Genomic DNA, 21,331 nt, shown 5'->3' on the forward strand with positions numbered 1-21,331 from the left:
GGCCCCGCACAGCAAAAACGGCCTTGCAGGCCCCGTCTGTACTTACCTTGAGAGGGACACAGCAGCCTCAGGCCTCGGGACCCAGACCTTCTAACAGAGCCGGACTGAAGTCTACAATTTCGAGTGCGGCTGCAACTCTGCGGCCTTGCCACGACCCTGTTGTCGAGCCAAATGCTGCCTGCACGAGCGCGAGGCTATCCTGGAGCACATTCTGCACCAACCCGGAGGAGATCGCTGGCAGCTGCAGGCCCACGAGAGCAGCGGGGAGCCCGTTGAGAGCAACAGAAAGGGCTGCCGCGCGGCCTGCGACACAGGAGCAGGTGCCGGCTTCCCTGATGGGAGGTAGCCTTCGTCCAACCCCTTCCTGCAGAAGCCCGCCTGCAGGAGCTGCCCAGATGATGCTCAACCCCCTAGCAAGGACAAGAACAATGCGTTTCCAGCTTCAGAGTCCCGTCACTGCTCCCCCAAAGACCTCAGCCCTCGAGCCTGAAAAGCCTCCGCAGCCTGCGGAGGAGTAAAGGAGGAAAACCACTGCGCATGTCAGACCTGACGCGCATGCTCCGCACGCCGCTCGAAGGCTCCGTGCACCACGCAGGGCTCACTGAGCTGTGAGAGCTGCGCATGCGCCGGTGGCCCGTCAGTGCTTGAGAGCCTTAGCGCGGGACGGCGTGCTGCGACGTCATGCAGAATGCAGTGGGCCTAGGGGTCACCCTGGAGCGCGGGCGGAAGCTGATTCGGAAGTACACGTGGACGCCGGGAATGAAGGGAAGCCTGCAGGCCCGCCGCCACGTAGTGGTGCAATGGGTGGCACAGTGACTCCTCGGGCTCCGGAGTGAAGGTGCTGGCGCAGAAGCCGTGGCCGGCGGCTGGGGAGGCGGGCCTGAGTGGGCAGGAAAAGGAATAAACCATCTTGAATGCGGAGGGGGGTGGTTACTGTGGAACCAGTTTGCGTGAGTACAGATCCTGCCTCACTGCTAGCTGGCTTGAGTAAGTTACCTTAACCACTTTACGCCTCGCTTTGTCTGTCTTTAAACTGGGGGCATTAATGGTCCTCCTCAGAGGGCCAATGGGAAGATTCAATGAGTGAATACGAGAAGTGATCAGTACTAATTCCAGTTTTTAATGGTAAATGGTCTTAATATTATACCCTTCAAAATATTGTTTGCTCTTTTCAGTAAATAGCATTTGTTTAAGTGGTTTCCTTCTACTCTCCCTGTAGTTATTCACAGTAGCTCTATAATTTATTGAATAGCTTTCAACATCTATTGTTACCCTTTAGTTTGTTGTAATGAAATACGTTGATAAAGTTCGTATTTCTGAAGTTCTTACATTACTGAAATTAATCCCATTTGTTTATATCATAATTTTATAAATGAATAGCTGGATTCAGACTTCTAATAATTTATTTGAAATAGTTGCTTCTATGTTTGTAATTGGAATTCATCTTATTTTCTCTTGTGTGCTATCTTTACAATACTTGATAACTATGAATTAGGGATCTTTAATCTTTCTCTGTGGACTACAATTGTTTAGAATAACATAGGAATTACATCATGTGTGAATTTAGATTTAACCCGGCAGTAAAACCACCTAAATTTGCCACCAGATTTGGCTAGGATTATTGGACTATTCAAATTATCTTTTTTTTATTTTTGAGAGAGGGAGTGAGAGGTGAGAGGAAGTGAGAGAGAGAGAGAGAGAGAGAGAGAGAGAGAATCTCAAGCAGGCTCCACACTGGGAGTGGATTGACATGGCGTGCAATCCCACAATCTTTGGATCATGACTTTAACCAAACCTGAAGTCAGGAGTCCAGTGCTCAACTGACTGAGCAACCCAGACACCCCTGGACTGTTCAAATGTTCTGTCTCATTTTGGGTCAAATGAGGTATTTTATGTTTTGTAACAAGTTACCTGTTTCTCTTTGGTTGTCCGTATTTATTATGGTAAGTTTGTACCAATGCTTTAATATACATCTTTAAGCTTTACTGTATTTGAAGATTGTATCTCATCATTAACCTTGTATATTCATTTTCTATGTCTGTCTGTTAGGTTTGCCAGAGATTTCCCTTTTTATCATATTCTTAAAGAACAAAATGTGTGTTTTGTATCATGCAACATAGAACGTGTAGCATATTACACCAAGTTAAGGAACAGTATCTTAAACAAAAGTTCACTCTCCTTTCATGGAAAAGAGATCCATTGTGTCAGCACCTTGGTATCATCAAGGACCCAGACTTGTCTTCATGCTCGCATTCCCAACACCTGGCTTCCATCCTTATGATCCTTATTATTCACGATAACTGTTGGAGCTCTAATGATCAGAGTCACATTTCTGGAGCCGCAAGTAGAAGACAGGCAGGTAAGAGGATCACTTTGCCAATGATTCAGCCCCCTTTCTTCGCCTTCCCAGAAGTTGCTGACCATACTTTTGTGTATATATCTGCCAGAACTTCTTCATAGAGCCACAGCATGATGCAAGGAGTGCTGGGAATGCAGCCTTTGTAGATTTTCATAAAAAAAGCAAAAAAAAACCCCAAAGTTCTATCCCTGCATGAGAGGACAGGAATGAATATTGAGTAGAACTGGAAGTGTCTGTTACAGTGTCACATATACTACCAAACATTTCTGCTTTCACTTCTACTAAAACTTTTCATATCTTTGATCTGAGTTCATTTATCTTCCTCGTTTTTATTGGTTGATTTTGATACTCACCTTTTAAATCCTGAGGTCAAATCGTTTTTAGGGTTTTTGTCTTTTTAAAACAATATATGAGGAAACATTTGGGAATATAAATTTGAAATCCTGTTTTCTGCTGCTTCATTTGCTAGATCTTAACCCTTACCTGTGGGTTAAATGTTTATGGAAGCGTCCACAGACAGCTGGAACTAAGAGCATTAGATTTTAGGGCTTATGTTCTTAGAACAAATATTCCCTGAGCTGGGTGGTTATGGGACATATTAAATCTCTCAAGCACCCAGTCTTTCATATCATAATTTATTTAACAAATTGCCTATTGCCAGACATTTAGTGGCCTCCAATTCAAGATGTAAGCATCACTGCATTTGCCATCCTTATGATAGATCTTGTTGTGTAATTATTTCTGTAAGATTAATTTCTAGAAGGGGAATTGGGTTTAGAAAATAAAAATCTGATACCTATCAGAAAACAACTTCTCTGTTTGATTGTCATCTGTTCTCCGAAGTTTTCCATAAAATATGAAATTGCTTTCTCTCCCACGCTTCTGGTGAGAGCGTAACCTGCTAACACTGGTTTAGATAGCAGTGTGGTAGCATCAGCCAAAATTTAAATAGGCCCAGCCACTGGTGCAGCAAATCCTCTTCCCAGAGTCTTACTGAATTGCTTTTTTATGTACATAAATATACAATGTATGTGATGAATCAGAAATATAACCTAATAAGTAAACAATCACTATGAAGATACATGCATGTGCTATGATTCCATTTTGTGAAATGAAACTGTATATGTGTATGTCTAAGCCTTTTGTTAGGGCTCAAATGCAAGTTAAAGGAATGAGAAGGATATTGAACAAAGGCCATAGTTACTTCTGAGGAGCTGGACGGCCCCCGAGAGGGAGAATGTGGTACAGAGAAAGGTCCATGTTTAAGTTGATACACTTTTGTATTACATTTATTTTTTTCACTAAGGAGGTATTTTCATTTTATTATTAGAGAAAATAAGGTACTTATTAAAATTAGAGTGCTGGTATATACTTCTGAAGTTATCAATACTGTCATTCCACGATTTATGTATATTGCTTAGATTTTTATATGACTGCTTAATTTGTATTTCAATGTCTCACCATCATTGTCAAGGAGTTATGTTCTTTCTCTCTTTCTACTCTACTAGGACATAAGTTGGATGCTGCCACCCCAGGTGTCATAAAAAAAAAAAAAAATCCAATGAAAGAAGAAGGTATACTTTCACAGTGTCTCCACAAAAACAAACAAACAACAACAACAAAATTAGCAAACCACCCAGCACTGTTCTCATCCATACCCATAAACACACATCGCCTGGTCATAATTTTTTCCATGTCCCTTCCTAAACCAGCCCTTGACCAAGGGAATTAATATCATGACAGGCTTAAGAAAGAACCTCACCATAAAAGGAAAAAAAGCTATGGGGGGTAATGGCTATTAAATAAGACACCAGCAAGTCTGGTATCATGGTAAAAGGGATCCCTCCTCCCCCATAATAAGGGCCTTCCCCTTTTCGATCTTTTTAAATTAATGATTCTAAAGTTTGGACCTCAAATCTTACAAGTGCACTTCCACCAGAAAGTCCAGTTGTCATGCGTCAGCCAGTGTGAGTTGTAGTTGTGAGCAGTTCATGCTGAAAGCACATGTGTCTGTCAAGGGTCTAGGAAGATTCCTTCTGCTCTGCATGTATCCATAGGTTATGAAGTTCCAAAGGGAATTAACAGATTATCACACTTCATCTCAAAGACTATAAGATTTGATAAATCACAAAATAAATACATAGTTTTAGAAATGTATCAACAGCTTGGACCCACAGCCCTTTGCTCCCAGAAAAGGAACCATCCAAATGCAGTAGTTACCATGCATTGGGCTGGATGCAGAAAGTGAATTTAGACCAATAGAACTAATTCCATGGACAAGGTTGACCAAATATTCCTTCCCCCGTCGTAGGTTGGGCTTCCCACAGTCAGAGAAAACTTGACACAAACACAACTATGCCTCGAATAAGGAGACCATCCTAATTTCTTCACCAAGCCACACAACTGGGTCATATTTCAGCAAAAAAATGTTAATGAGTTGCTAAAGACCAAGCATGGGCAAGTGTGAGAGTATAGAACTCCTGAGGTTCTCAGACACAAAGAGATTTTGTACCAACTCACAGGTTATTCTTCGTGGACATCACTGGGTGCTTACAAGAAAGATGGAGGATGGGGTGGTACAAAAGGCATAAATCCCTACCCATTTCCTTTTCCCCTATGGGACAAACGTAACCATAGAAACAAAAAAATGTACACCTAGCTCTGCTATTGAAGGTTACCATGGCAACAACAAAATGCACACATAGCTCAACTACCATTAAGGTTTTCTCTTTATCTTTGGTGTTTGGCAGTTTAAATGTAATGTGCCTGAGTGTGGTGTTCTCTGGAGCTCTTTGGCTTAGTGTTAATTGAAGTTCTTGGTCAATGGAGTAGTGTCTGTCATCAGGTTTGGAAGTCTTGGCTCTCTTATTTGTTGAAATATAATTTCTGTACATCTTCTCTCTTTCTGGTTTTCCAATGACACATATTTTAGACTTGTTGACAGTGTCCTGCATTTCCTTTTTGTTTATTTCTGGGTTTTTTTGTTGTTTTTCTTCATTCTTCATGCTTCATGTAAATTGACCTCTGCTTTGATATTTCTTCAGATTTATTAATCCTGTCTTCTGTTGTGTTCATTTTACTGTTAAATCCATTCAAAGAATTCCTTACTTCAAATACTGTATTTTATCATTTCTAGGACATTGATTATTTTTTATAGATCACAATTTTCGATTTAAATATTCAATGTTACATTCATGTTATTTTTTATACATTACCCACTTTTTTAAAGCCCTTGCCTGCAAACTTGGGATCACCTCTAGGTCTGTTTCTATTGACTATTCTATTTATAATTGGACACTTCTTACCATGTGTGGTTACTTTTTTATTGCATGCTGGACACTGTGAATGAGACTGCATATTATGTTATCTTCTCCTAAAGAGTGTTGGCTTTTGTCCTAAGCGCAGTTAAAATACCAACAGATCACTTTGTTTCTGGCGAGGCCCACTTTTAGGTTTCGTTAGGTTGGATGTACAACAGTTTTGTCCTAATGCATAATGTCTTTGCCCACATGGCATTGACTTTATGGGATCTCAACTGAATGTCCTGGTTGATCATGTACTTTAAAAATAGTAATCATAATATTCTTTCTTTATCTGGCCCCTATAAACTCTAAACAGTTAAATTTTGTACTCATTATGTAAATGAACTTGAAGCATACACGATTGTTGGTAGGGGAACAATGCTGTTTAACTTGACCACTGCCGTTTAATTGATAATAACCATTGCATAAGGATAAAATAAATAAATAACTCTTGACTTTAATGAACATCCCATGTGAGGCTAAAACTCAGTCTGAGGGAAACCTGGGTGGGTCTGTCAGGTAAGTGTCTTGTCTCTTGATTTCAGCTCAGGTTCTCATCTCACAGTTTGTGGGATTGATCTCCATGTCAGGTCGTGCACTGACAGCACAGAGTCTGCTTGAGATTCTCTCTCTCCCTGTCTTTATGCCCCTCCCCGACTCGTGCAGGCACTGTCTCTCTCAAAATAAATACGTAAATTTAAAAATTTTTAAAAACTCTGAGTTCTGAAGTTAAGGCTTTAAAATTAAAACTAAACATATATTGGTTAGGAGAGTTTAGGTACGTGAAGATATAGATGTCAGCAAGTCCGAGCATTTCTTAGTTCCATGACTGAAAACATGTCCCTGACCTTCACTGCCAGGCAGGTCCTGCATTATCCCCATTATCCCCACTCAAGTCTGACACCAGTGAAAGAACATGAGAATGCAAAGTGGGCCCTCGCTAGGATGGCAATGTATGTATACGAAGAATAATCAACTAAGAGCATGGGATTTAGAGCTCTAGGTTTTCCAGAAATATCTTGGGAAAAAATAAATATCTTGATTTCCTCTTTCCTGCTTTATTTTGATACTTCTGGAAACTGTATCTCTATAGCTTACTACCAGTTTTGTTTCCCTGAGGAATCAGAGCTGCTCAAGTAAACATGATAAATGATATTTTTTAAAATGTAGGACAAGAAAAAGGAAAATACTGGTGGTCTGTCTAGAACTAAAATTCATTTTACCTTACAGGTCTTCTAATTCCTGGCAATTATCCTTGAAGTTCAAGTTAGCCAGCAGTTACTGAGTTTGGGAAACATGGAGAAGAATACCAATTTTTAACTTACTAGCAACTGTCTCTTTCAGTTGGGTAAGCACATATTTCACATCTTAATCATGTTGGACATCACTTGATGAATGGGATGTATGAGACTTACTCCTAATATATGCTAAATGACAGAAGGTTGAAATCCATCAGAAGATTTACCAAGTGCTCCTTTGTATGAGATAAGAATCTGATTTGGCCCTTGGCATTCAAAAGTTCTAAGCTGTGGCAGGCAACCTGCTTAGAATATTAAATAAATGTTGATCATATACAGGGCTGAGTAAAGCAGAAGTTAAGCATTTAATTTAATAACATAGAATAAAGAAAATGTTTGTTTTTTTGGTAGTGTTACTCTCAGTTATTAATTGACTGCCAACCACATTCCAGACAGCAGACGATGAGGATCATGAAAACAAGGACCAGGAAACACTGTGTAGCTCACAGCACATAAAATGTTGCTTGATTAATGAATGTTTGTTGAATCAGTAACAACCTGCTTGCCTTTTCCTATACATTATATCATTTTATCTCCAGAATTTCCCTGAAATGGATGTTTTATGCCCATTTCTTAAGTGTTGAAATTGAGGCTTAAAGTAGGTAATGGACTTCCTTGGCCCAGGTACCAAAGCCATGGGTGATCATGCGGAGCTCTCCCTACCTGTGCTGTGCTTGCTCACTCTTCTGGCTCAGCAGGATGTAGTCATTCAGGCTGAGGAGTGAGGAAGGGGTACAAGTTGGAACTGGTAAATAAAGTAAATGTACCCTCTGAGAGGTGAGGTGAGGGTTTGTGAAACTTGTTGGATTCCAGTAGTGGGAACAACAGAAAGACAAGTAACCATGGCAACTATGTGCAGAGGATGTCACTTGAGGAAGATGTGGAGGCAGAAAGGGGGCTCATTGAAGAAAACCTGGGTAGGAGATGGAGAGTGTGATATTGTGATGGACAGTAAGAAATATGTTTGGTTATCAGCCTATTCCTGGCTCACAGCTGTTAAAACCCTTGGAATTTCTTGTGCAGAGGGTGACAGAGGTGTCTTTCATTTTGTTACCAGGGTGACTTTTGGAATGTCCTTAGGTAACCTGAGGATGGGGAGCTGGTTGCCAGGAGAACCAACCACATGATTTGAGGGTTGAAACTTTCAGGACCTGGCGCCCCCGACCTCCAAGGCGAAGAGAGGGGCCAGGGTTTGAATCAATCGCCATTGGCCAGCGATTTTAATCTGTCATGCCTATGCAATGAAGCCTCCATAAAAACCCAGCACAACAGGGTTCACACTGCTTCCAGGGGGGTGAATACGTGGAGGTGCTGGGAGGGTGGCGCCCCTGGAAAGGGCATTGCAGCTCCCTACCCGGTTCCCACCCCTCACCCTCTGCACCTCTTCTGTCTGGCTATTCCTTATTAGCTCTATATTTTTATAATAAACCAGTAATCCAGGAAGTAAAATGTTTCTCCTGAGTTCTTTGAGCCACTCTAACAAATTAATCAACTGTAGAGGCTCTTGGGAACTTCCAGTGTATAGCCAATCAGTGAGAAGTGCAAATAATAGCCTAGGCTTGCAACTGGCATCTAAATGGGGCTGGGGTGGGGGCTGGGGACAGTGTTGTAGGACTGAGCCTCTAACCTGTGGAATCTGATGCCGTCTCCAGGTAGATGGTGTCGGAACTGAGTTGAATTGTAGGACAATCTGCTGGTATCCTGAGAATTGCTTGTTGGTGTGGGAAGCGCCCCCCCGCCCCCACCACATACACACATTGGAATTGGTACTAGAACCTATTTAGAGAGAAAGCTTAATCATCCGAGGTGTCTGGGCAGAGGGCCTTGAGGCAAAAAGTGGCATCCTGAGAACTTGCTGTGAGTCTGTGTTAAAAAAGTTACTAAGCCAGTTATGAATGGAAAATGCAGCTCTTTAAGACAGATGTGTGATTACCTAAATTTCACGGCTGCTCCCTGGTGGGCCCAACCCCAGATCTGGCCAAGTCATCTTTCCTTTGCCTTAAAAAAAAATGAAATGTGATGCCATGAGGTAGGGTCTGTATTCTTGAGACTGCCTACTATTCCCTGTTGACTCCTTAAACTGCCTCTCTATCCCTTTAACCACCCAATCTCAGGAATGCACACGGGCCTGCTCCTTCTATATGGGGGCCCCAAACCTCAGTTCCCAAAGGAACAAAAATTAGGCCAGCATGGAATTATTTTGTATTGGCTTGTTGGTGGATTTCTTTGGGTTCATCCTTGTTTTTTAGTAACTTCTTTCAACATGGCTTATAATTATGCAACTACAGTACCTGCTAGAATCAATCAGCCTTCCAAACCCAAACACGTTCATCTTTATCCAAATGTAATTTATCTGAAATGCCATGTTGGTGTGAGAGTTATGCATTACTACATAGGCTTCTACTTTCTTCTTAAATAATGAAATACCGTAATGGAAAATATTCCCTCTAAATAAATTTTAATGAGCACTTATTTGCCCAAATTGTTCTTTCTCTGAATGGCAAAAATTTAATATGAACTGGAATTATCAGGGGCTTTTTGTTATAATGGGCTTTGGGAATAAGTCATGCAAAGATGACTTATTTTCCTATATCTTCCAAACTGTGAGTGCTGCCTTAACAACTTCCTGTCAAATGCAAAGTGAGTGTCAGTGTCTTACGTTGCGTCTCTACAGGAAAATGTCACATCAGAAATCATGCCAAGGTGTAAGATAATACAGGAGATTGAAGTGAACAAGAAACCTAATTGCTGTTGAAGGGCATATATCCCAGACTTTGCTGCTAAGAAAAAAAAAATGCTTGTGTCTGCCACACTTTTTAATTCTCTGCATTGAATAGTTTTTCTGAGGAGAGAAAGCAAATGGGAAATATTACCCTGTACCCTGGCAGGCTACAGAGCACGGGCCTCATTGTGCTCACCAAGAATTAGAGCAGGGCCAGATGTAGAACTTGGAGAAGTGCCTTCCAGAAAAGAACTCAAGCCTCAGCAAGAATTATGAGTCAGTGGAGTGGGGAGCCAGATCTGAGGGTGCCCCCATAGACTTGAGAATGCACACCATTAATTGCTTCTCTAGACTTTTCGCTCCATCTGAAATACTGCCAAAGGGAGCCAGTGCCATTTCTGAGTCATTTTTTATAATAGAAATGACATTGAAAGGGGTCATTTGGTTCAGTTTAAATTTTTGTATTGCATACCTTCTAGAAGCTTCATAGTATCAAAAACCAAACACAAAAGGGAGTTTCCATTTTCCAGGAGCTCAGCACTGGGATGGGGAGCTCACAGCTAGGTCAAAAACACTTTCAGTGAATGTCCATCCACTTCCTTTTTTTAAACCAGAAAAGTGCCGGCTCAGTAAGCACCTCCAAGGGGGCAAAAAGGCTACAGAGTTAATGTTCCTGGGATGCTTGTTGGCTTGATGGGAGAGCACAGGCTTCAGATGCTGATGACTGCACCACCCACCTGCTGAGTGGCCTTGACAAGTTCAATGAAAACCCTAAAAACTGCTTCCTTCTCAGAAAACTGGAAAAAGAACACCCATCTTGTAAAGCAGTTGTGAGATGCTCATAGATGATAGACGTTCAAGGCATGTTCTCTTGAGCAACCTCCTATCCCCTTTGGCCCTCATTGCCTATGACCCCCACAGCTAGCAATTTTGTCCAGGAAGGGCTCTACCCACATCTGTACAAATGATTAGAATATGTTATCTCGGGGCGCCTGGGTGGCTCAGTCGGTTGGGCGTCCGGCTTCGGCTCAGGTCACGATCTCGCGGTCCGTGAGTTCGAGCCCCGCGTCAGGCTCTGGGCTGATGGCTCAGAGCCTGGAGCCTGCTTCCGATTCTGTGTCTCCCTCTCTCTCTGCCCCTCCCCCGTTCATGCTCTGTCTCTCTCTGTCTCAAAAATAAATAAAAAACATTAAAAATTAAAAAAAATTAAAAAAAAAAAGAATATGTTATCTCAAAGAAGGTTTGGGAAGTGGAATTACTTCGTTTGTAGAGAAGGTAGGAAAAATATTAAATGTGATTAAGATTATTTTATAATCAGTAATGGTAATATGCTTCCTCATAATTTAGGTATCCTCATAATTATTCCTATTAAAAAGCAGAAAAATAACATAAGACATTTAAAAGTTACAAAGTACTTTATAATTGGACTCTCAGAAAATCTGCTATTATCAGCATGAGAAGAAATTTTACTACCAATTTGAATGATGAGGACCTGAGACTGAGGATTTCAGAGGCCCCCAGTTTTATGTTTGCAAAGCATTCTGTACTTCCTGTACCTGCACATGGATCTCCTGCAAATACTAATTCAGGATATTTTGCCTGATGTCTGTTGTCCTGATCAGAGAGTATGACGCTCCTCACATAGCCTGTCCCGGTCACCACTGAGTTGCCAAGCTTCTAGCACAGAACATAGCCCAAGAAGGAATTCGGGGATTCAGAGGAAAGGTTCACAGAGCAATGTTGTGGCAGGGGGGAGAACCATATTAGTAATGAAAATAAATAGGCTCTTTTCAGAAGCAGGGGCAGCTGACTGGTAGCATATGTTGGGAAGGTGGAGAAGGACTGTCTCCCAGGCCTAGCTCACCGTCCCTCTAGGTGCGCACAGGGGTAGATGCTGCTTGCAGGGGTGACGCAGCCTCTCCAGTAAGCCTCCGAGTCTGTATCGAGGGACTGAGTGGTCGGTTGCCTCTGCGTGGCCAAGGGTGCTCTGAACGGGAGCTTTCCCCCATGCCAAAGGGGACCTGGGACAGTGTTTGGTTTCCACCCACTCAGGAGTGCAGAGATGAGAGAAACGGGCAGTGTCTCCTTCTGGGGAAAGCGTATTTTTGAGTTCCTAACATTTACTCCTAGTTTATTCCCACGTGGTAAGATACGCAAACACACAAACACACACACGCCAGCTTGTTGGGGATGTATCAGGCAGCAAGATCCCCTGTAAGGAAGAACCCTGGTAAGTGCTGGCGATGATCCCTTCTGAAGTTTCACTCCTCTGGCCTCAATTCTGGCTCTTTCCTTTATAATGAAAAGAATCCCTAAATCAATCGTTTTTCTCATCTGCAAAGTGAGTTTGTAATACTCATTTCATCACATTGTTTCGATGTCCCAAGGATTAAACAAGAACATACGGGTTAGATACCCGGTACATTCACATGCTCTCAGTAAATGGCAGGGATTGGCATTGTCCTTCGGTTCTGAGGGAGAGGAGGACAATAACACTGTTGCTTTTATCAGCCGTGCATTTTCTCAGCATTCAGTCACGCCTCCTTGTGTCCACACCACACCCCAGTGAGGGGGACAGCCTCATCCCCGTCTCGGAGGTGAGGAGTCTGGCTCCTGAAGCTGGTGTGACTTGCCCAGAGCTACATAGTGTGTAAATGGCAGAATGTTTGATCATTCTAGAGCCAGAGTGGCCTCGCTGAAGGTGGGCTTGGCTGTTCTTTTACTCAGGGAAAGAACAATCAATACCTCTGCAGGAACACTGCTGGAGAGAATCCTGACATGAGCACAAAGTTTCTGGGAAAAAGAAATTGGCAAACCTCCCTGTCAACAATCAGAAGGTGATCAGCAGAGAAAAGCACTCTGAGAGAGCACTGTTCTTTAATCTTCTTTGAAACAAAGCTGATTTCCCTAGACAAATGGATCGCTAAATTCATATAATTATCTGTGCATATACTCCTGTCATCTTCAGTATTTGTAGACAGTACGTTTTATTTTTTTGAGTAAAGGAAAAACAAATGCCATTATTCATATGTTCACAGGTGGAAAAATCTCTCTCTCCTTGCTTTTCTCATGCACTTATCAGCACATGTTAGGATGAATTCAGGGAGTTGGTCAACAAATGTATCCATGAAGAAACTAGGAAGAGAAATTTTGACTGCTTCTTGCTGCTTGTTACTGTGAAAAAGATAATCGATTGCTTCCTGATTCTTAGGAAAAGGAAACAAAAGTTCACTCCCTCAACGGAAGAGGAACCCATCATTCTAGCCAAATGTACCTGATGAACGGGAACATGAAGTCACAGGGCAGACACGCATCAGCATCACTGGTCCCCTGCCTTCACACGTACTACCTAGACAACCATCTCCTCTTCTCAGGGCCCATCTAGGTCCTACATCCCCAAAGAGGGGAAAGTGAAGCCTTCCCTTGGGACTGCTCGGGTGTGTGTTGGGGTGGAGGGAACCAAGCATGAGCTGGCCACGTGGCAGGGTCCTAGGTTTCATGTAACCATGCCTGCCCATCACAGACCGGGCTGAGAATTCACATTTATTCACCTGTGTTCTACTTATTGTATTGTATCCCTTTTCCACACACCCTTCCAAGCCCCGAGCTGGTAAACACCCTTCTTCCAAACCCACGAAGTCTTCGACACGCTTCCGGCTATATTTGGAGCTGTCCAGTAGGCCAAAGCAAGTTTTTGTATATTTTGAGAAATTAACCTGTTGGAATCCTCAGTCCTGGGAATCCAGCAGGAGTCAGAGTAGCTGATGGAAGCTTTCCATCCATAGAGACCTGGGGAACTGGGTCCAGCCTCAGCTAGGTCCTAAGGCCAGTGAGAAAGGACTTGTATAAAGCAATTCTGGTGGCCCAGGAAAATGACTAGAAACCGCAATCTACCCACAGGCCTCAATGAAGCAAAGGGCAAAACTAGGTTAAAAAACAAATTGTACGGTGCAATCTCACTAAAACTGCAAACTGTATATATGTCATATTCATATTTTTGGAAAATATCAGAAGGAAACAGCAGAATTCAACGTTTTGAGCCTTTCTTTCCCCACCTTCTAGGAATACAGGTGATTTTTATTTACTTGTGTTTTGATGCAGACCTATTTTTCCCCACATTTTCTCCATTAATCATGTACTATTGTCGTAATCAGAAAAAAGCTACAATTAAAAAAAACTACAAGTGACCCACACCAGCCTATGACTTGGAAGAGTGCTACTAATGCAGCCAAGTGAGTCCAGTGAGAACAAAGTCATTCTCCAAGCCCTCCTATGCTCCTCAAATGGCCTCCCTGTAACCAAAAGAATGAAGCTTTAGAAGTGTGCATCATCAAACAGAGTCATTAGACCACTGAGTCTGCCTTCGTAGAGCGTAGAATAAGTGTTCTGAACAGGAAGGACTCAGAGGTGGCTTTCTCTTCCCCGTAGTCCATTCCTCACCCTCACAGAGCAGGGCACTTATCCTTCTGACCACCTCCATCCTCACCTGGCAAATCAGGGAGCAGTAAGCCACACACCAAAGGCGATAGCACGGGAATGAGGACTTGGAGAAGTTGCTGGGCCAGACACCAGTGGGTCTGATGCAGGACAAAGGTCAGGGACACACCGCAGAGGAGGCAGCTCTGCACCCACGGATGGGAGCACCGTGCATGGGGGCTCCAATCCCAGCTCTGCAACCATGCAGCCTGCAATCTTTGGGCAAATTATTTGGTCTCCCTTGGCCTCATGTTCCTCATCTGTATGGGAGTCTTCTCTTTTGTCTCCCAAGAAACCATTGTTGAAGTTTCACAGAACATTGGCTTCCTCCCAGAACAGGATTAGGAAAAAAAAATGGCAACTGTGAATCTGAACAGAAACAATGTCCTAGCTTGGGAAACATGGAATGGAAATAAAGTGTGTTTCCTTTTACTTTTGCTTAAAATGAACGAAAACCAAAGCACCCTACCCTCACACATACCCCAGATACAATTGTATAATCATACAATAATTGTTCAGTTACTTCGATGTTGCAAAGCAAAGCCAGAATGCCAGAATTTTCTAAGCATCCATTGTCCAATATGGTAGTCACTGACCACATGTGGCTATTGGAGGGTGGCCAGTCCCAGCTGAGATGTGCTGTCAGTGTAAACTACACCCTGGATTTCAAAGATTTAGTGTGAAAAGAAGGTCACATATCTCATTCATTTTTTTCATTGATTATGTTGGCCTGATAATATTTTGGATATAATGAATCAAAATATATTATTAAAAGTAATTTCACCTGTTAATTTTTACCTTTAGTGTGCCTTACTAAAAAATTTAAAATTACTTACGTGGTTGGCATTATATTTCTTGTAGGCAGTGCTGATCTAGGAGATAGATTTTCTTTCTGGAATAGGCTCTACCTGCCCTTTCTTCAGGTGCCTTGTGACATGATGACAGAACTACGTGAAGCATGTTGCACACAGGGAAGATGGAAGGGCTGAAGATGTTTATTCCACCACCACCCCCAAGCCCTCATTGGGTTATCATGGCTTTGATGTGAGCCACTGGGTCTTTCTCCTTCCCTTTCCCCCCTTCCTCTTCTTTCTTTCTCTTCCCTCTTACTTATTGTAAAATCATCTATGCCAAAGTGCCTGCTATTCCTGAGCTCTAATAGGAGTGAGGTGTCGGTCAGATAATGAGCTCCTGTTATACTTCACTCATCATTAGCACCTGATTTACTGGGAAAGCTTTACTCCAGGTAAAATCATTACCTGCCAGAATGATGTGTCTTGTAGAGACAGGCTTTGCCTGCCCAGAATACTTCCAGAGTTCTTTAAGTAATATTATTTTGGTTTTTCTTTGCAAAACTGATCAACATCTTTGGTTGTATCAATCACAGTGCCCTGTACTCTTCCCCTCCCCACTGGACATTCAGGATAATTCAACTCCCTTTCCCAGGACTTGAGTCTCAAGAAGAATGACCTTTCATGGGAGTGGAGGTAGATCTAAGCCATTTGTGTATCAGTCTCCACAGAGACTGACTGATCACTCCTGCTACGGGGTTCTTAGACCTACCTTGATACTGTGCTGATTGATTTTCAGTTCTTCTTTCAATCTGATGAGCTACCCAATAAGACTTGAAATAACTTCCTTTTGCATTTAAGCTGCGCAGAATCATTTTCCATTCCTTGCAGCCACAGCCCTCTATGTTGTTATCCTAATTCAGCAAAACAGTGAAATGCTGCAAGAAGTATTTAAGAACCTTTATCCCTGGCTGCAAATATGAATAGGATGGAATAAAGAGGTAAATTGGTTGAAACACAGCCATCCGCTTTGTCTTCGTACAAAACCACCATTGTGCTGTTCCTTGGCTGGCTCCGTTGATCATGAAGCTGATTCCCACCAGTTCTTGCAGACCTCACCTTCAGGCTGGGGGCTGCTGAGCTCTGGGAAATGGGAGTTGAAAGGAATGAGAAGGCCTGGATCTCCCCGATCCTTTCACTTTTTAAATTTTTTTTTTTTTAATGTTTTTAATTTTTATTTTTGGGACAGAGAGAGACAGAGCATGAACGGGGGAGGGGCAGAGAGAGAGGGAGACACAGAATCGGAAACAGGCTCCAGGCTCCGAGCCATCAGCCCAGAGCCTGACGCGGGGCTCGAACTCACGGACCGCGAGATCGTGACCTGGCTGAAGTCGGACGCTCAACCGACTGCGCCACCCAGGCGCCCCACCTTTCACTTTTTAAACACTGCTATCGTCGGTTCTCACTCAAGCTGTCCCCTGTGAAACCATTTTGAAGTTGGGCCGAAAGCTACACATCTCCAAATGTTCTTTAAATACCTGCTAGATTTTAACCACTGAGGAGCAACTATTTCCTCATGATCTGCATGTGCGACTTCAACTATGTTTGTCATTCAGGTAGAGTACTGGTGGCTTCATCTACTTAACCAAGGTAAAAGAATGCTTCCTTTCTTCCCAAAGTGTACCCAATTGTCCTCTTATTTGGGGGTTTTAAAGACTTGGTCATGGTCTTTCCTTAATTCTAATAGTCACCCAGTGCAAATCTCTGGAGCATTTTATGATGGGAAGAGGAGAAACGTCATGTAAGTTTTGCAGCTGTGAGCCGTGGATTTGCCATTACTAAAATACCTTGCATTTACAAAATAAGTTATCAAGAAATTGTTTCTTCATGAACCCTATACATGTATTTTCCATTTTTGTTAGAAAGGTTGGTGCCAGCTAGGGAAGAAGGGTTTAGGGGTAAATATAACTCCTTTGATGTGTATAACGAAGAGACTGACGTAATGTTCTTTTACCAGAATTGTTTATCAGTTGCATACTAAGTTTCAAGCACTAAACTAGGGTTTTGCATTTATTATTTGACTTGTTTTTCGCAGCAACCCTAAAAGTTAGATACCATTATCCCAGTTTTAAAAACAAGAATGCTGAAAACTAAGTAGGTGCTCTAACTACAGTCACCCAGCTAAGAAGTGGCAGATCAAGGTTTCAAAGACCAGCAATGTCTGACTTCAAACCATAGTTAATTCCATCAGATCTTCCTGTTTCTTTTTTTGCTTTTGTTTTATGTTCATTCTGAGAGGGACAGTGTGCACATGTGAGTGGGGGAGGGGCAGAGAAAGAGAGAGTCTCAAGCAGGCTCCCCGCTGTCGGCGCAGAGCCCGACATGGGCTCAAACTCACGAACTGTGAGATCATGACCTGAGCCAAAACCAAGAGTCAGATGTTTAACCACCTGAGCCACCCAGGCTCCCCACATCTTCCCGTTTCTTTGCTGTTGTTTTTGCCATTTAATAAAATGCAGTTTAGTTAAAAAATAAAGCTGTTTAACCAAACATAACTTTGTTTTTAGGTTAACCCTTAAATAACATGAAACAAGAGTTAAAGAGACAGACCCTTCCTCAAGGAGACATACATTAAATCAACAAGTGGTATGTTAGGTACTACTTTTTAAAATTTAACTCCAGTTCTCAACTCATCAGAATAAAGTATCTGGTGTTAGGAAGCCATTGTCCTCTATGGCACAGACACCACAGACTTGGCATATTCTGCCTGGTCCTGCTCTGTGGAGTTTCTCCATCCAGGGACACTGTCCCCTTCAGGCATTCTGTCAGTCATCAGCTGCCTTCCTTCCAAGTACGATCTGAACATAACTTTGCTGCTAGGTCTGTCCTGCCGTGTTTCTCCCTGAGCTAAGCTAAAGTTGAAAGAACCTTACTCCTTCTATAGGTTACCGCCATCCCCAAACCTACAATCCAAGTTTCTAAACTTCTCATGACCAGATGCTATCCTTGTAAGTAAATTATTTGGCAACTACGTAACCTTATTATTCTCTGACTCTCCAACCAGGATAAACCCACTTCTCAGAGGAGTGGCACAAGCTCATGATTTTTTTACCAAATACCTAAAGTAATTTGAAATACAAGATAAGGTTATATGGTTATTTCCTAAAAATGTCATGGATGGGTTTATCCAACCATCACATATGATTATTTCCTAGGAAAGTCACGGACGGTTTTATCACCTCGAAGGATGGGCATTTCTGGTTCCACCTACTGTTCCAGCATCATGCTGAGGTTAGTTTGTGATACCATATGTGAGACTTTTCCACAGACATGGCAGTCACTGCCCGATTCCTGATGACAGGAGGGTGAGAAGGGACAAACTCGTTTCCTTCTCACAACTTTCACATGGCCCCCTCCATCTTCAAGCCAAGTCTACATCTGTTTCTTGAGTCTCCAGTGCTTACTGGGTAGGGAGTGTGGGGAGGTTGGAGGAAAGCTGAGTGGAAAACAGATTTCACAGAAAAAGCTTATAATCTTGGAGAAAAATAGGGGAAGGCCAGAAATACAAAGGTTTGAATCAAAGAGTGAGATAAATGATCTTCATCAGTGATAGTGTCTCTGCTTCTGAACTTTTATTTAAAAACAAACTTTTGGACAATAAAGAAAACTTTCCTGAAACAACAACAAGAAAAATTCTGTGCCCCATAGTACCTTTCCATACATTTTTTCCCATTCTATGAATCTGATAAAATTGAAAATTTAAATCTCTTTAAGTTTTTAAAGGAAGCATGGATCACTGCCCTGAAATCAAGCATAGAACATCCATGGTCCTATATAACTGAACTTGCCATTTAAAATCATTAAGGACAAATTTCCAAGATCCAAGTGAATCTAGCCCTAAAGATCTTTCAGTATAATTGGAAAATAACCCCTTGACTGGCTGTTGAAAAGGAAGAATATAGACTCCCTTTGGTTCTGTGGAAAGAAAATGAAGAGTATCCCATAGTGGAGGCCAAAGGTGAATAGCATATGCTCTGAAAAGTTTCTAAGCCACATAACCCCTACCCTTTTCATTTCATGGGTAGTAAATGTAGATGACTATCTTGATCCAGTCCTGGCTCCTACCCAGGTTTCTAGCTTTGTGACCTGGGGGGAGGATGTTTGACTTCTCTATCAGTTCTATTAACTATAAAAATGGGCATAATTATATTTGCCTCATAGGGCTGTTGTAAAGATTGAGCAAAATAAGCATATAAATGAGCTAGTTTAGTCCTTGACATGATAGGTGTTTAATGAATATTAGATTTGTTTTCTCTCAATTTGCAATATCTAACACTTCTGTATGAAAAGGAGTCCTGATTTAACTAGAAATGTCATTGCAGCCAACTTGTGGGCTGAGATGAGCACTCAGATGAGAACTCCAAGCAGACTTCTCAACACATGCCTGTCAAGTTTGCAACCAGTCAGATATGGAATTGTGTTTTCCCAGACAGAAGTGGAAAGTTACTCCTACCTCATAGAATTGTGTGAGTAGAACATAAACTTTATAAAACACTTGGCACTAAATAGAATTGCTACAGCACATGTGAGTGTGTCCGGTTGAAGAAATTGTTGCCGGCCACGGGGTCGTGGGGATGTTGTAAACCATAGATGGGAATCATCATTGTTTTCTCTCTCATATTTAGATCTGTAGTCTACCTGAAACTGACTTTTGCCTGTGGCATGAGAAAGAATTCATAATAACTATTGGTTTTAAGGTCAAGACCCTTAGTAGACTCTTCTTGACCCCTGGGTCACTCTCATGACCTTGACCCTCCAAGATAACTGGGTTCCACTGCACTCTGTCTTCTTTCCTTCCTGCTCCCTGTTGACACAGGCCGTCTTCCAGTATGTGCAGACATACCGAGCTGGGGAAAAAGAATGCTTATCTGTCTTCCCAAGGCCTGTGTCCTTCATAAAGGATGGTCTTGGAGAATCTCTAAAAGGCTAGAACATAGGTGGAAAATCATGGTGGGAAGAGCCACAGTACAGCCCACCCTCCTCTTCCAAATCTTTTGTTTGTATAAGCTTGGCAGGAAAGGATGAGGGATGAGACTGAGGCAGCAGAGACAGCTTGGAGACTTCTCTTGGGATCTGGGATCTGCCCCTAGTTGTTTGAGCTCTGATTGCCTCTTCCTTCAGCTTTGGATCCCATTTAGCAATTCTTAGGCAACCAGACAAGTTCCACATACCCACATCTCATCACACCAGGGTGGTCTTGCCGGGGAAAGGGGGCAACACAGGAAAGAACTGGGGTCCAAACATAGTGACGCCCGTTAACACTTGCCAGTTTTACCTAAGGCTTTACCTGTGTGTGCACACTTAGAGACAGGATGAGTGCTGGCGCCCTCTGCAGTGCCGAGTTCCTGGTACCCGGGAGAATATCAGTGATGCAGAAGGTGACATTCGGTGTGTGCATCTTACAAGGAGTTCTCTGTCACCTCCCAAAATTAGAAGCAACAACAACAACACTGAAACAAAAGTTGCCACGGCTGAACGGCTGGTGATAACGTTCGTTAAAAACAACTACCGCAGTCTGTATGTTGTGGAGGAGCCACGTGGCACCTGGAAAAATTGCATTCTGATATTTTAGGGGAAAAAACAAAAGTTAAAAGGAGAAAGAAAAGAACTCTCCTATCTCAAAAGACACAGATTTTCCCAATTCTGAGAATCTGAATCACAGCCAACTTACAAAGTCCTTTGAAATTAACAGGTTATATTAGCAGAGCTGATACAGCCTTATCTGAAAGTGAGCAAGAACAGCCCCCATCATGATGGAAAAGCAAAGCAAAAAGCTTCTAAAGCCTGTTACGGCCTGAGCCAGAAGAATTAAGGTCTTTGCACAATATTGTCCCAGAATGTCTCAGAATCATATATTTTTGTGAGAAACTTGGAAGTCAGATTTTCTTGTGTGGCAGAACACATACCATGGGGATTTCAGAGCCGTGGATGGCCAGGATTTTTACTAAGCAGCAGGAAAAGTTCAGGGCTAAGAACCAAGAATAATGAAGATGTACAGAGAAGTATAGGTGGGGACAGGAGGTGAAGAGAGAAGAAGATCTCAGGATATTTCCAATTTCTAATCTCAAACAACCTGAAGTCTAGCCGCTTTCCATTCTATGTACTATGAGGTATATTTAAATTTATTTCATAGCCACCTTTTTAATGAGCTGTCTGGAGCTGGGTTCTCTTACTTTGTACCAAGAATCCTAACAACCGCAGTGAATGTCAGGACATGGCCAAGTGAGCCGAGAGGTGGTTTTCTAGGCACAGGACGCCACACCCCCGACAAAGCTTACTCTGCCCCACGGGTGCTGACGTGTTCCACAAAATTCCTGAACATC

At 42.4% G+C, this 21,331-nt stretch overlaps 1 long non-coding RNA gene across 5 annotated transcripts in view; it reads left to right on the forward strand.

Annotated features, from left to right (window-relative positions):
* Positions 1-734: 734 nt before the first annotated feature.
* Positions 735-21,331, forward strand: part of LOC131499273 (uncharacterized) — a 55,225-nt gene continuing 34,628 nt past the window's right edge. For 3 of the 5 annotated variants that reach the window (XR_009255785.1, XR_009255781.1, XR_009255782.1), the window contains exons 1-5: positions 5,060-5,204; positions 6,892-7,009; positions 17,516-17,594; positions 18,164-18,239; positions 19,331-19,474. This is a non-coding gene — a long non-coding RNA (uncharacterized LOC131499273). Of the gene's footprint in view, positions 839-5,059; positions 5,205-5,773; positions 6,615-6,891; positions 7,010-17,515; positions 17,595-18,163; positions 18,240-19,330; positions 19,475-21,331 lie in introns of those variants that run through there. The other 2 variants (XR_009255783.1, XR_009255784.1) reach the window with 2 other exon arrangements.

This window comes from Neofelis nebulosa, chromosome 17 (genome assembly GCF_028018385.1).
Source record: "Neofelis nebulosa isolate mNeoNeb1 chromosome 17, mNeoNeb1.pri, whole genome shotgun sequence".
In the NCBI taxonomy this organism is placed as follows: domain Eukaryota; kingdom Metazoa; phylum Chordata; class Mammalia; order Carnivora; family Felidae; genus Neofelis; species Neofelis nebulosa.